Source organism: Notechis scutatus, chromosome 2, assembly GCF_049901735.1.
Source record: "Notechis scutatus isolate UNSWTSFEM ecotype Mainland chromosome 2, rNotScu1.2, whole genome shotgun sequence".
Classification (NCBI taxonomy): Eukaryota; Metazoa; Chordata; class Lepidosauria; order Squamata; family Elapidae; genus Notechis; species Notechis scutatus.
Window position 1 is genome coordinate 80,403,196 of NC_142010.1, and position 15,273 is coordinate 80,418,468.

Genomic DNA, 15,273 nt, shown 5'->3' on the forward strand with positions numbered 1-15,273 from the left:
CCTGGTAGCAATTCTGAATCGAATCTTGCATTGCTCAGGCTTACAGTTGCTCTGTAGTCATAGTTAACTTGTCCCTTAAATTTAGTATGTGTATTCTAAGCATGCACATGTCCAAATCAATCACTTTTGACTATTCTGTATATATATCTACCAATGTGTGAAATAACAATTAAAATTTGAGCCCATTTCCTTGCTTCCTAGATGTTTCCTTGCTACTATTATTAGCATTAATTAAACATCTAAACTAACCCTAACCCTCAAAATCAGCTGCAGTGAATACATTTAAAAGTAAGCACAAATTGAAAATGGGGGGGATGGACAGTTTTTCACAGTTCTAGTGCAAGAGCAACTATTCACCTGTATTCTATGTCAGAGAACATCTTTCTTTTAAGTAATTATGTCTTCTACTTAACAGCAAATAAATCTGTGTATGAGGTTTTTTTTTTTCGGAAGGCCTGAATGAAGAGTGACTGGAACCGACTCACTTCCTTTAAACTGTAGTGAATGTGCTTCAGGCCACCTAAACAAAGGACCAAGTCAATGCAGGAAAGATAAAACAGCAGAGAGAGATCAGTAAAAGGAGTAAAGTGGAGAAGAACAGCACTTCTGTCAAGGGGGTAACCAGGAATTCTATTTCTTAAAGGTCAAGATGCCTTCAAGCTAAGTTTAAACCTTTGGTCACCCTAAGGTTTTATTTTTTTTTAATTTGGTTTGTCAATTGCTTACAAGATAATAGGTATAAGTAAAAACATAGTTATGAATACATAGATACATATAAGAAAAATAAAAGAAACAATAGAACAGGGACAGTAGGCACGTTGGTGCGCTTATGCACGACCCCTACAGACCTCTTAGGAAAGGGGTGAGGTCAATAGTAGAAAGTCTAAGGTTAAAGTTTTTGGGGTTTGGGGAAGAAACCACAGAGTCAGGTAGAGTATTCCAGACATTGACCACTCTATTGCTGAAGTAGTATTTCCTGCAATCAAGTTTGGTGCGATTAACCTTAAGCTTGTATCTATTGTTTGCTCTTGTATTGTTATAGTTGAAGCTGAAGTATTCATTGACAGGTAGGACATTGCAATGTATGATTTTATACACTAAGATCAGACCGAAGGCGGTGTAGTTCTAAGTTTTCTAGGTCTAGAATTTCAAGTCTGGTGGCATAAGGTATTCTGCAACGAGTAGAGGAGTGGAGAACTCTTCTTGTGAAATATTTCTGGACTTTCTCAACTAATATCAGATACATAATGTGGGTTCCAGACTGATGAGCTGTATTTGAGTATTGGTCTAGCAAATGTTTTGTATGCTCTAGTTAGTAGTGTAATATTACCAGAGAAAAAGCTACGTAAGATTAGGATAACAACTCTTAATGCCTTTTTGGCTATGTAGTTACAGTGGGCTCTAGCACTTAGATAATTAGAGATAAGTACTCCAAGATCCTTGACAGAGTTGGATCATCAACAAGGTCTTTACTATTCAGACTGTATTTTATTTTCTGATTTTTTTTGCCAATATGTAAGACAAAGCATTTATTTGTTGAGATTTGAAGTTGCCATTTGTTTGACCATTGTGATACATAGTCGAGGTCTTTTTGAAGGGTAGCAGTATTATCTGTGGTGTTGAATAGCTTTACATTGTCAGCGAAGAGAATGCAGTTGCTCTTAATATGACCACAGAGGTCATTTATGTAGAGTATGAAGAGAGTTGGTCCTAGAACACTGCCTTGGGGGAAACCATTGTTGACGGGTACAGAATTTGATAGGACACTCCCAATTTTGACCATTTGTTGTCTGTTCAACAGGTATGCTTCTATGCAGTTATGCAGGTGTCCAAAGATACCATAAGATTTTAATTTTAGGAGTAGTTTGTCGTGTACCTCTGAATCAAAGGCTTTACAGAAGTCTATGTAGATTGCGTCTATTGCTTTGCCCTGATCGAGTTGTGTAGTCCATATGTTTTTGCAGTGTAAGAGTTGCAGATTACATGATAGTTTTTTTCTGAAACCAAATTGTTTATTAGAGAGTAGGTTGTTTGTCTCTAAGTGGAGGATAATGGAGGTTAATAATTGATTCCATGACTTTACAGGTGATGCAGCATAAAGAGATTGGTCTGTAATTTTCAACTTGGCTGGGGTCTCCCTTTTTGAAGATGGGGATGACCGTGGTTTGTGACCATAGTTTTGGCAAGGAGCTGGTCCTGAAAGATTTTTCAAAGATTATGCTTAGAAGTTCGGCTATGGCAGCGGATAGCTTTTTTAAGAAGTAGGCACATATTCCATCCAGTCCAATAGATAGAGATGGTTTTAGATTTCATAGTGCTTTTTCATCATTGTCTTCTGTAAAATCAATATGTATTAGCTCATTGTAGTTGTCTGTGGTTCGACTAGGAAATACTGGGCATGATCCATTGCTGTTTACAAATACTGAGCCGAAGAATGTGTTAAAGAGGTTGGCTTTAATGGTGTCATCATTGCAGTCTTTACCATTAGGTCTTGGCAGCATTATTATTGTCTTGTGCTGGGATCATTAGAGTTATTGTCTCTATTGATTAATCAGGTTTAATTCAGCAAACATCCTCTGACTGTGCAAAGGTGGGTGAGGGCCTTGATGTTGGCTAAACCAGGCAGAAAAAACTTCAGAGGATGAATTTTTCATGTATAAAAGTATGAAACACCTGCTTGTTCTGATGTGAGTGCCTTACTGGGTTATTACCAATGGTGGGAATCAACTTTTTTTACTACTGGTTCTGTGGATGTGGCTTGGTGGGCGTGGTAGGGGAAGGATACTGTAAAATCTCCAGTCAGAGGTGGTATTTGCTGATTCTCCAAACTACTCAAAACCGCTATCAGTTCTCCAGAACTGGTCAGAACCTGCTGAATACCACCTCTGGTTATTACCATAACATTTGAGATGAACTTTACTTGAAGAAGAACATCTCCCAGTTATTGTTCTTTGTTTTATACGTGTACAAGATGGCAAATGCTTACTGCAAGAGATGCTAAACCAAACTGTTTCAACCAAGTGAACAATTCTGCATTAAGTCAGGCAGTGTGGTGTTATGACTGAAGCAAATGGAAACATATCATATAATGAGTATTTTAATAAATGTTTTCAACTGGTTTTACTAACCCAGCAGAGATGAATGTGTCAACACAAACCATATCTTCAAAACTCATCATGATATGCAAATTTATGTAAAGCCGGAATTCCACTATTGCAGTTAAGTAAGATGATCTAAATTTGTGCTTAATATGCAATATATTGTTTTAAAAGGAAAGATGTGGGGGGAGTGAAGTTAACATACTTGGAAGTAGTTAGAAGTTGGAAATATAGGTAGTCTTGGACTTATAACCACAAGTGAGCCCAAAATTTCTGTTGCTAAGAGAGATAATTATTAAGTGAATTTTGGCCCATTTTATGACCTTTCTTGCCATGGTTGTTAAATGAATTACTACAGTTGTTAAGGATTGTTAAGTGACTTCCCCATTTACTTTGCTTGTCAGAAAGTTGCAAAAGGTGATCACATGATCCCAAAAACTGGTCATAAATATGAGCCAGTTGCTAAAAAGCTGAATTTTGATTACATGACCATGGGGATGTTGCAACGGTTATAAGTGTGAAAATTGGTCTTAAGTCACTTTTTTGAGTGCCCTTGTAACTTTGAACAGTCACTAAATAAATGATTATAAGTAGAAGATTACCTGTATTACATAAAATCTAATGATCAAAAAGCATTGGAGGAAAGGACTCAGAAAGGTAATAAAAAAATATTCAATGTTTAATTAACATAAGTATAAGAACAAGAAGGCAGGTGGTGATGTATGCAATATATCTATTCTTTTCTTCTAGGTAGGACATGAATAGAACAAGGAAAATATTCTTGGTTCATGAAGAAAAAAGAGGGAATGAATATTTACATAGAAATGAAAAGCCAACAAATGGCTATGAGAGCAAATAAAAGTAAACAGACTGTAATCTGATCTTAGTCAAATATTTGGAAGAGATTTGCCATTTTTATGAGTTCAAACTATGAGCTCATTTTAAATTATCAGTGTTCACAATAACAATACAAGGAGGGGGTAGGGGGAATGTATGGTAAAAGGACATCAAACTTTGGTCCTAATTATAATACTGGGTCACATAAATGCACAAGTGACACACAGATGCAATTGCTGAGTGAGTCATGTTACATTCATATGATCTCTCTTAGGTAATATAGAGTTTGTAGAGTAATAGCCTACAATCTAGTCTTTGACATAGTGACCAAATACTACACTACACAGGAAAGTCTGATGAGTGGTAACTGGAATAGGACAGCATGATCATATTATAACTTTTGAATTCAGTGACATACCAAGCTGAATAATAAATAACTGATGTCTTTCTATGTCAGGGGAGTCAAACTCATGTCATCATGGTGTCATTACGTGAAGTATCGAGGCTTTCCCCCCCCTTCGCTAAACCAGGCATGGGCATGGCCAGCAAATGATGCATCTGGCCTGCAGGCTGGGAGTTTGACAGCCCTGTCTTATGTTAGCTTCCAGTCTGTTTCTTGAAACATGTGAAAGTGTAGGTGTAGCTTTCATTTTTAAAGTCTCAATTTTAGAGATATTTTACCATTTGCAGAGCGAATTTGAATCTGATTCTCTGAATAAACCTTTCACTGTTGATTCCTTAGTTACAGAAAGGTTTTATTTGAGATTATCTCATAGCCTCTGTGATGCTTCTGTTTTCTAAGAAGATTTAATTTTCTCTCTTTCTCCCACCCACTCTCTATTGTTGCATTATATTTGTTTTATATTCTTGCAGCTACTTCAATGCTGCAATTAGATTTTAAGGATTTCTGATTTTGTCTGTTAAACATCAGTTAATTTTAAGTGTAAATTGCTCTGAGAACTTTTGAATGGATGCCATATAAATGTTGCTAACAAACTTTTGTTTGTCTGTTGAATCTTCAAATAATTTCTTATGCCCCTTAGATGCTATTTGAGAAAGTGCTGGTTTTCATTTGTATTGTATGTGTTTTAATTAGGAGATTTTCTTAGAACTAATACAATGACTACCTAAAATAAATAAATAAATATAAATTGTGGAAAAGAAAACTGGCTCCTTACATTTGAAAAATGCTATTTTCTACCCAAAGTCTTTCTATCCAATCCTGCTGCATTGAATAAAAAACTGTTACAATGGCCATTAAATATGGAAGAATTTTTTTCATATGTAGTACTGCTTCATTTACTCTGGTTGTTCTGGAGAATTGTAGCAAGACCAAAAAGTTATTAATCATAAACCAGCAGTTAGAATTATTGATTTTGCTTTTAATATTTTGACATATAGTTCCAGTAAGATTTCAAACTCATTTTACATCTTACATTACTCCAAAGTTTCCAGACAGTAAAAACACTACTGGGAGATACAAGATTCAATGTTAAATGAACCAATTTCTCCCCTTCCTTCCAGATATCTTTGGAGGAATTTTACAGAAATATCTTGGAAATGTACTGTATAAAGAATGGAGAAAGTCTTGGAGACTGATTTCCTTCCTCAAAATGAACATCATTGCATAAAAGCATATCCCAGTTAATTTTCATTCATTTGCCTTTTTATTAATTAGTCAATTAATAAAGATTACTTATAAATAATAAAACATTTGGTAAGAGGTGCCATATAAATGTAATAGTTGCAAACATCAATGTTAGCAAATTGAGGCAATTTTGGAATCAATTTGATTATAATAAAGTGACTTTATTAGAAAGAATCTTTGGCTGGATTTCAGCTATCTTGCCTATTGTTATGTCTAATGAGCCAAAGTGCCTGGCCAACCTCTAGATTTGGAAGCTACACATGACCATGTTTGGTTAACATTTGGACAGGAAGCAATCACATAATACCATCACTGTGTGTGTTATCCTCAATGCCTAAAACATCTGGAAAGTATGGCAAACCACTGTATTGTTGTTGCTAGAAAACTCACATGGTTTCTTCTATGTAGTAAGCAAAAATAGCTTGTAAGTTTGTAAAGGAATGCTTTTTAAGAATATTAATAATAATAATTAATTGCTGTCTATAAATTAGTTCATTATTTTTTTAAAAAAAGAAAAGTATTAACTTCAAAAAAGCATAAAAAGTTAAAATTATAATGTTTACATATATACTGACTAGTATTATAGCTGATCAGTTGGAAGGAACAAATACTTTAAAAAAAAAAGGCATTATGCAAAGCCACCCCATGCCTTGAGCATAGAGCAGGGGTCTCAAACTCAATTTACCTGGGGGCCGCTGGAGGCAGAGTCTGGGTGAGGCTGGGCCGCATAAGGGATTCCACAAAAAATGTTGTTAAAAAAATATCCTCAAATGTCATCAACAGTTAATGATTTCTCCATTACATGAACTGTCCTGAACACATGAATGGAACATTGAATGAAGATCATGACCAGTTCCTCTGATCATGGCTTCTCCAGCTTACTCCTTGCTGCCAGAGACTTGACAACGCTTCCTCTCACATCTGAGCCACATTTGGCTTGAGAGAGGAGGCACTTGAGACCCTCAGTATGGCTTGAAGATGATCATCAGTAAGTCTGGACCTGTACTTGGACTTGTTAAAGTTCAGGGTGGAGAAGAAGCCACGACCGAGGAACGGCGGGTGGGACTTCCTTCAGAGGTCCATTCCCCCTGCGGGCCGCACTAATATTATACTTTCATATCAAGGTGGGGGCCACAGGATATCGTCCTGCGGGCCTCAATTGGCCTGCGGGCCACAAGTTTGAGACCCCAGCATAGAGAATCAAGAACCCTTTAAATTCTAAGTAGTTTTTATGCCTAAATACATAGTGTGCAATATTGGGGAATAAATCAATTTTAATGAATAATAGGCTTGCAGCTTTATTTTGCAAGTGAACTAAAAAGAGAGATTAGGAATTTCTAGTTGGCTAGTTTACTAAGAAAGAAAGGGACACACAGTCAATTATAATTATATATATTTCACACTTTTTGACAATTGGACATAAACTGTTGCACATCATAACCAGCAAGCAGCAATGTGACTCCAGACTGGGACTTTGCACAAAACATTTTATTCTGGGCACCTCTTTTAAGACTGTTTTGATTTAGATACTTCACGATGAATGACATGAAATGTTTTGTCTCACTGATACTTTTATTACTGTACCATGAATTGTCGCTCTGGTCAAAGAAGAAATATCACTAAAGATAATTAATGAGGGATATTTGTACCATGCAACCTATGTGAGAGATAAACAATGAAGTTATCCTTTGTTTTTTACTCTTAATAGATATGTTCCCAGAAATCATGTGTATATTTCAGCCCTGCCAGGAAAAATAAATCACTGAATAGGATCTTACTGAATCAGATAAAGGAAATGAAGGGATCTCCTCCTCCCTTTCCTCCTCCTCCTCCTAATATATTATAATTGAAAACAAGAAAAAAGTAGAGGGATATTACACCTAATTCCCAAGCACACATAGAGGAAATATAAGTCAGGAGCCCAGGGTGGGAGGGAGGATGAAATACCTCATTACCAAAGCAGCAAGCAAAAGAGCAAGGCATGAAGGAAATCACACAAGAGTCATGCATGATTTAATCCTTTAGATTCCCGAAGAATTTTTCTTTAATCAGTGAAGGTGAGAACAATGTTGATGTTTATCCATAGCTCAGTATACTATTGCAGCATGAGGGATAAAAGCGCTCAACCTTATCCTTTCTGCCGCTGAAAATGAAAACTGTCCAGATGCAATCACGTTTTCAGCACCACGGACAGCAATTCACCAACCTGAGTGACAAGAATGGAGCTCGCAGATCCTGCAGTTAAACCTTGGATTCCAGGCATCTAGAAAGGAAGGGATTCTACATTTTTTATGATAAAAGTAAGCGATTCTTTGATAGCCAGGCATGCTTCATAAAGAGCTGGGAGTGTTTTGTGTTTTGTTGCCTCTAAATGTATTGTTGTATTTGAGTTGGGACTTCTGTTTTTGTTTTAAACCTCGTTCATAATTGTGCCAAGGGGAAAAGGCACATTTTCCTTCATCTAGAAGCCTCCCAAAAGAGCACGTTTTATTTCACTAGGAAACTGGTGCTCTCTTTGTCTTAAATGAAAGAAGCCATGCTAACTTTGTGTGGATGGGATGAAACAGAATTGTGTGTGATCTATATGCAGGGGGGAAAAGCCAAAAGTAATTTGACTTTTTTTTTTTTATGTCTGGAGGTTTCTATGTTTCTTCTATATGGCTTTTTACTTTTAAAATAAAATGATGTGAGGTACGTTGGCTAAAGAGAGGAAGTATAGTTATATCCATAGCCATATTTTGCCAGCATTCTTCTTATACAGTACTGGCTTTTCTTCTCAAATATAGAAAAATCATTGTTAACTAGTTACATTAGCATACCTGGTTAAAAGAAAGAAAGAAAGAAAATGATTTATAGAACTATCTAATCTTTATTTTGAGTATGTAGAGAGCATGGTGCAATGTCAAAATTATGCTGCCATCTACTGGAGAAGTTGCTTAGCATTTCTGTGTATGTGTATGTGTTGTGCATATGTTGTGCATATGTTTTGTGTGCGTGTGTGTAGTATATGCATGTGAAATATCTATAATATACCATCTAAATAACAGATATTAATCCAAGACATTGATTTTAAGGACAATATTTATGTTGATCTCAATTTCAGCTTTACTTGTATTAACATTATAGTTTAAAACTTACTTAGTTTGAAGAGGAAAGGAGATTTTGTTTTTGCATTAACTTTCCTGTTATATCCCACCTAAAACACAAATAACTGCACAACTCTCTAAATTTTCAACAAGTAGTAATGTAACAAGTAGGATATTTATTTATGCTATGTTTAGAAAATTATGTATTTAGATTTTTTTAAAATTCTGTGTTTCACATAACAGTGAGAAAATGTGGAATGAATGAAATTCAGAATGACAATGTAATTAAAATAAATTCTTCCTGAAAATCCTTTATAAAGTCTTCTTTTCAAATAAAATGTGATTGTTTATTAAAACAAAAATTGGAGACGGGTTCCAGTTGACTTTAAATAAAACAAATAGCAGTTTGAAAGATTTATGACAATGTATATAGGATTAGTTTTAAGTAATTATTTAAGCATCATTTACTTACTGCTTCTGAATGAGTGTGTTAATATGGAATTAAGACCTGATGCTTCTATTTATTTCAGAAGGATATGAAGGATATTCTTGAAAATTGATGAAGATTCTCCATAATTATAAAAGTTTAAGAAAAGACAATTGATTCCTGGTAATACCATGACTGTAATCACTTATTACTAGTATATTAAGTACTTAGTACAGTCAGATTGCAATCCTATCCTCATTTGTCTAGAGCAAGTTACTCCAAATTCAATGGACCTTATATCTGAATAAGCTTTAAATATTAGAAGGATTAAGTTATAAATTATATTGACATAAATCAGATAGAAGTGGAACATTAAAGTACTGACTAAATAGTAGTTGACAGATTAATCAGTAGATTTAAAGTTCATATGAATCCTCATATGATTTGTGAACATTATGTCTTCTTTGGAAGACATACATCATGCAATATTAGAGTTGGAAAAGAAAAAAGAGGATGAAAGAAAGAAGCAAAGGGTTCATAAAACTATAAGTTGACTCATCCTAAGTGTCTAGACTGCTACTCATTCAGGAACCTTTCCTTCCTTCCTTCCTTCCTTCCTTCCTTCCTTCCTTCCTTCCTTCCTTCCTTCCTTCCTTCCTTCCTTCCTTCCTTCTTTCTTTCTTTCTTTCTTTCTTTCTTTCTTTCTTTCTTTCTTTCTTTCTTTCTTTTTTTTTCTGCATATACTTGGAAGTAAAGGGACACTTTCATGTTTAGTCTGACTCCTTGGAAAACCTTGGTCTAAACCATGAATACATTTAACATAATGTGCAAATTGCACATTGGAAGGAATGATAGAGGATTTATGGTGTACGTTTTTGAAGCTAAATATCTCAATAATACTGAACTATCAATACTTTTAAAATAATGTTTGGAATCAACCAGGCATAGGGCCTGGTTACTTGAGAGACTGCCTGTTTCCCATAATATCTGCCCACCCATCTTATAGTATCTGCTCAATTTGAAATGGCAAATTGGTGTGTTCCATGTTCTATTGATTAAACCTATTGGTTCCTGGAAGTTTGCCTTTCCTGTAGTAGCCTCTGGAACAAGATTCCCTCATGAAATTTGAATGGTCTACTTAGTATTCTGAAGCCCCTTAAAGATCTGGCTCTTTGTCCAGGCCTTTGGAGAGAATGACTGATGACACTTTCTTCCCTTCTGTTCCTTTCTGGGTTTATTTTCTTAGCCATTGCTGTTCTTTAGTCTTTTTGAGCTCCTTTTATGATTTTTTTCCTATGTTGTTCTTTGTTTATGACAGTTTTCATCACAGTAAGCTCCCCAGAATCACTGGGAATCAAATGGCACATGTATTTCATAAATTCTTACTGTAATTATTGTTTTTAATATAGCATTCAACATTTTACACTGCTCCCATCAAAAGTAGTTTTAATATGAAATGAGTCTTTCACAATATTTTAGTACTGTGTAAAAGACAGTCCAGCCATTGGCAAGTATAAAAAACTGAATTGTTTCATGCTGATGAATATATTAATGTGTGGGAGGATTATTAAAGAATTAGTAATATGTGATTTCACGAATTACTTCTCTTTCCCTTTAATCCTCATATGTATGCATTGAACTTAATTGCACTCTTCATAGTTACTGTAAATTTTGGGGGAAAGAAAATTTAAAAAATGTTTGGCCAGCTGCAATCCTGAAATTGATATGCTGCCTAATGGTTGTGATTGAAACATAATTTGATTCCTTCTAATGTAATTCTTTTTGTTTTTTAAATAAGGCTTCAATTTCTCAAAAATACATGTGGATAAATCATGTGCAGAACTGAATAGCGTTCAGTTCAATGTTTATATTATTTATTTGTATTTATGTATTTTTCACATTTTTAAAAAGAGAGGGATACTGGGTGATGTATAGCCAAGTGCCAGCATTAAATCTAGAAAAAATAATGTATTCAACTTAATCATATTTTAAAGCATGGTATATTAAATCTAGAATGGGATGGAACTATCACAAGATAATCTGATACACATATTTTGATATTTCTTCTTAATCATATCGCTGAGGTAATAAAGTAAAAATGTGACTATGGGTACAACCTTTTCATTTTACTTTTTTTTAACCCAATCTCCCCCCCCCCTCCCATTTTTGTTAATGGAAATATATGGTCTCATTTTGGATATATATTTATTATTTTATTTTCTGTTCAATGTTAAAAGTGCTAAACTGGAAACAGTTTTTCTTCATTCCAATATAACATGGGCCCTCAAATTCTCCTGCTCATTTACCTCTTTCACTGACTCCAAATATTTATTATATGAAAATAATTGAATAAATACTACTTTACCTAATAAAGTTAAAAATTATAATAACATTAACATCAACCATCCTGGATGGACAGACAGACAGATTGATAGGTAATAGATGATAGACAGACAGACAGAAGTCAGACCGAGAGAAAGCAAAGACAGACAGACTGATTCCAAAACAATTTTGGGTAATTCACAATGTTAAACCAATACAATTAAAATGGTTGTACAGTATAAATAACCAAGATGGCATCTAACCAATCCTTATGGAACATATACAAAATCTCATCCATCCATCCATCCATCCTTACATAGTCTGTCTCTCTCACACACATACAGTATATTGTGTGTATACACAGATAAACATATGGTATGCTTGTATTTAATTTCTGGAAATATAAGCATGCATGCATGTTTAGATATACCAGAGAAATGAAATTGGGTAAAGTGATATGCATTCAATGAGAAAAAATATCATATAATTACAAAATGTCCAGGCCAAGGAGATTCATGGTTTTTAACTAGATTTGTACTAAAAGGATATTTGAGTTCTGCAAAAAACATTCTACTGGAATTTTTTTTTACATCCTTATGTCACATAAAATATAAATTTTCATTTTATTTACAGCTTTTGTGGTGCTGTCTTAGATCAAAATGGGAAATGTTCTAGGCTTCTTATTCTCTTGGTAGATATTGAAGTTCTTTGGGTTTGGTTTAAAGAAAGTTCACACCAAAGTCAAAACTTGATTAATGGTTTTATGTCCACAATAAGGGACAATCGTGATTGATATGTACTATATGAACACATATGTTGATTTTCAGGAGGAATCCTGCCAAATATATCTATATCATCTGGTTCCTTTAACAAGAAAACACAACAAAAAGCAGGACTGACAAGCTAATTCTTAATCAAAATATTGTTCTCCAATGCCACCGAATGTCAACACGTTATTCCCAGAAAAGCACTTACTTAAATGCTTGCCTAACGAGATTGATCACTAGCAGTCTTCATAAAATATGCAAATACAGAATAATTTAAATGCAAAGCATCATTAAACAAAAATGTTAAGATGGGTGCAATCAAGGCTCATAATTAGACTTTAAAAAGAATGCATCATTTTCACTGTCTGTACATGGGATTAATTCCCAAAACAGAAGAGAAGAAGAATTGCAACATAAAGATGTGGTGTTACTGACTGGTAGTAAGTTTTACTATCTCTGCAGTGATAGCTAAATATTATTCTTGGAAATAAGTTGAGAAAAACATTTTCTACTGAAGATTTATTATTGTAGCATTTTTGGTCAAGTTAGGGTAAGGCCATTTAGCTGAAATTAATGTCTAAATATTTCATTTCTATGACCCTTGCACTTAATTTTCTGGACATTTTTCTCTTTGATGTAATTTAATATTCAAATATTAAATTCAATATCAAAATATTGAATTTAATAATTAAACCTGTGATTTCATTTTCAATGATACTTTTTTTGTTTGTTGTTTTACTACAGAAGTATAAGCACTTTGGGTATGTTAACCTCTAAGAATTAATTTTCCTTAGTATTTGCCCTTTTAATAATTTCAATCTCCCAAAGCTATGGATGCCCAGGAAAGCCTGGACTTTGGCATCCCCAAATTTGTAAATTCAGAGAAAATCATTTCTTTTTGGATTATCTGCTTAAATGTTAGAAATCTAAAGAAACACAGTAGAGAACTTAATCTGTAAAAAGTGGTACATAATAAAGCTGCCGTGTAGACTTCTGCATAAAGTGGGCATGTACAAGTATTAAGCTGTTTTATCATAGGAATTGGACCTTTTTCCCCCTCTATACCATTACAAATTGCCATAAGAAAAGTGTATTAGAAATGAACAGTCACAAGTTTTAAGGTGGCCTGGAATGGTAATTATCACATGAAAAATACAAAAGAACATCTGCATAGCAATTATAATTATGGAATTATATTCTGTGCCATGGTGCAAAATATATTTTTTCTGAAATTCTATCTCATTCAAGTGCATTGGTGATTTAATTAATTAAGAGAATACAGATCTCACATTTTATTTGAAACCTCAAGGCACCATTCATTCATAATTTCATTCACAGAACCACCTCTCAAATAGATTGGACTGAGTCAAATAGATTGGACTGAGTGAAAAGGGATGTCTACAGAAACAGTCACTGATTTCAAAATGGTGTCCTGCCTAGTGTTGAAAACTCTGCCGCTTTTAAATATTACACATACATAAAAACCAGCTAATGTTAATTTTACATTGTTAAGAATGTCCCTCTGAAAGATTAATTGATTTAAAGTTATACAGTTAGTTCCAGTGGTTGAGAGGAATTTTGAACCAATATCCAAGACATTAATATTGAAGATATTAACTGGTCCATCTTAGCTGCTATACTACATTATCTATTAGAAGCATCCTGTGTTGTAGATGGTGCACTGAATAGAAAACTGAGCTAATTTACTTTAGACACTCTTCCAAGCCTATGATGGTTTTTTTTTTTTACAAGAGGTTTCAAACTTTTGCTGTGATTACTTATATCAAAGCTCTTTTTGTATTCATTTTTCACTGAACTGAAAAGTACCATTATATCTGTCCCATTCCAGGTCATCCAAATGTAAATAGATCACTAATACGTTTCCCTGCATCTGCTGACTTGCAGTATATCTTTATTATGATATATGTATAACATGAATACATATTTGGATTTTTCATGTGTGTGTTTAGTAAACCTTGTTCGTTAAAACATTGTTAAAAGATAAGGGGATGGAATTAAATATAATCAAAGGATATGATTGGAATCAATTCTGAATTCTATGAAATATACTGTCAAATCATACATGATAAGAGATTGCAAAACTGTTGATAATTTTGGACAATTGGACAACTAGCCAATGCTTTTGTTTGTTCCTTTTTTGACCCCAGAATATCAAAAGAAACAATAGGTTTGTTTCTCAGAAGTGAGGGACATGTAGAATTGGCAAAAGAAAACAATTGTTTGTGAAGCAACCTCTCAGATTCAATTATTATGCTTGTTATTCTGATACTGCCAAGAAATGACTCTATCAGCTTTTGAGAAGCTTCGATTTTGGAAAATATCCATGGTATTTTATAGTATTCTACAACATTTTCATGCTTTTCATTAATGTTATGTGTGTCTAGAAATTTGTATTTTAAAAATAACATTAGACAAAATAAAAAAATATACAGTATATATTTGAAAATATTTTAATTGCTCACATACATGAAGAAGCATGCAGAGATCTCTATTAATATCATTAAAGTGGTAAAACCTGAGCTTCCATTTTTCAAAGGTTTTCTTCATCTACAGAAAAAGAGTTTCCGCTGTTCTGTTTTATTCTCAGGTGATTTAGCTTTTGATTGTTCGTTTGTTTGTCTGCGGATTTGTTTTAAGTTACATTATTTATGATTTTATTACTTTCATTTTACAACAGTAATAGCTCTCTGCAGTCTTCATAAACTCTGGGTAGAGTAGAACAAAGTCCAAAAGATGTATTAAAAATATAGAAATAATAGAAAAAGAACCCTTCACGTAACTATAAAACCAAATACCCATCGGGGTCTGTCTGTCTTTCTTCTTCTTCTTCTTCTTCTTCTTCTTCTTCTTCTTCTTCTTCTTCTTCTTCTTCTTCTTCTTCTTCTTCTTCTTCTTCTTCTTCTTCACCATCACCATCACCATCACCATCACCATCACCATCACCATCACCATCACCATCTATTTATTTGTTTGTTTCTCTATCTATCATCTCAACTTAATATCCTGCCAAACTCCTAATGAGTATTTTATATTTGCAAAATACTGCTGGCTGCTCTAGTTAATGCTG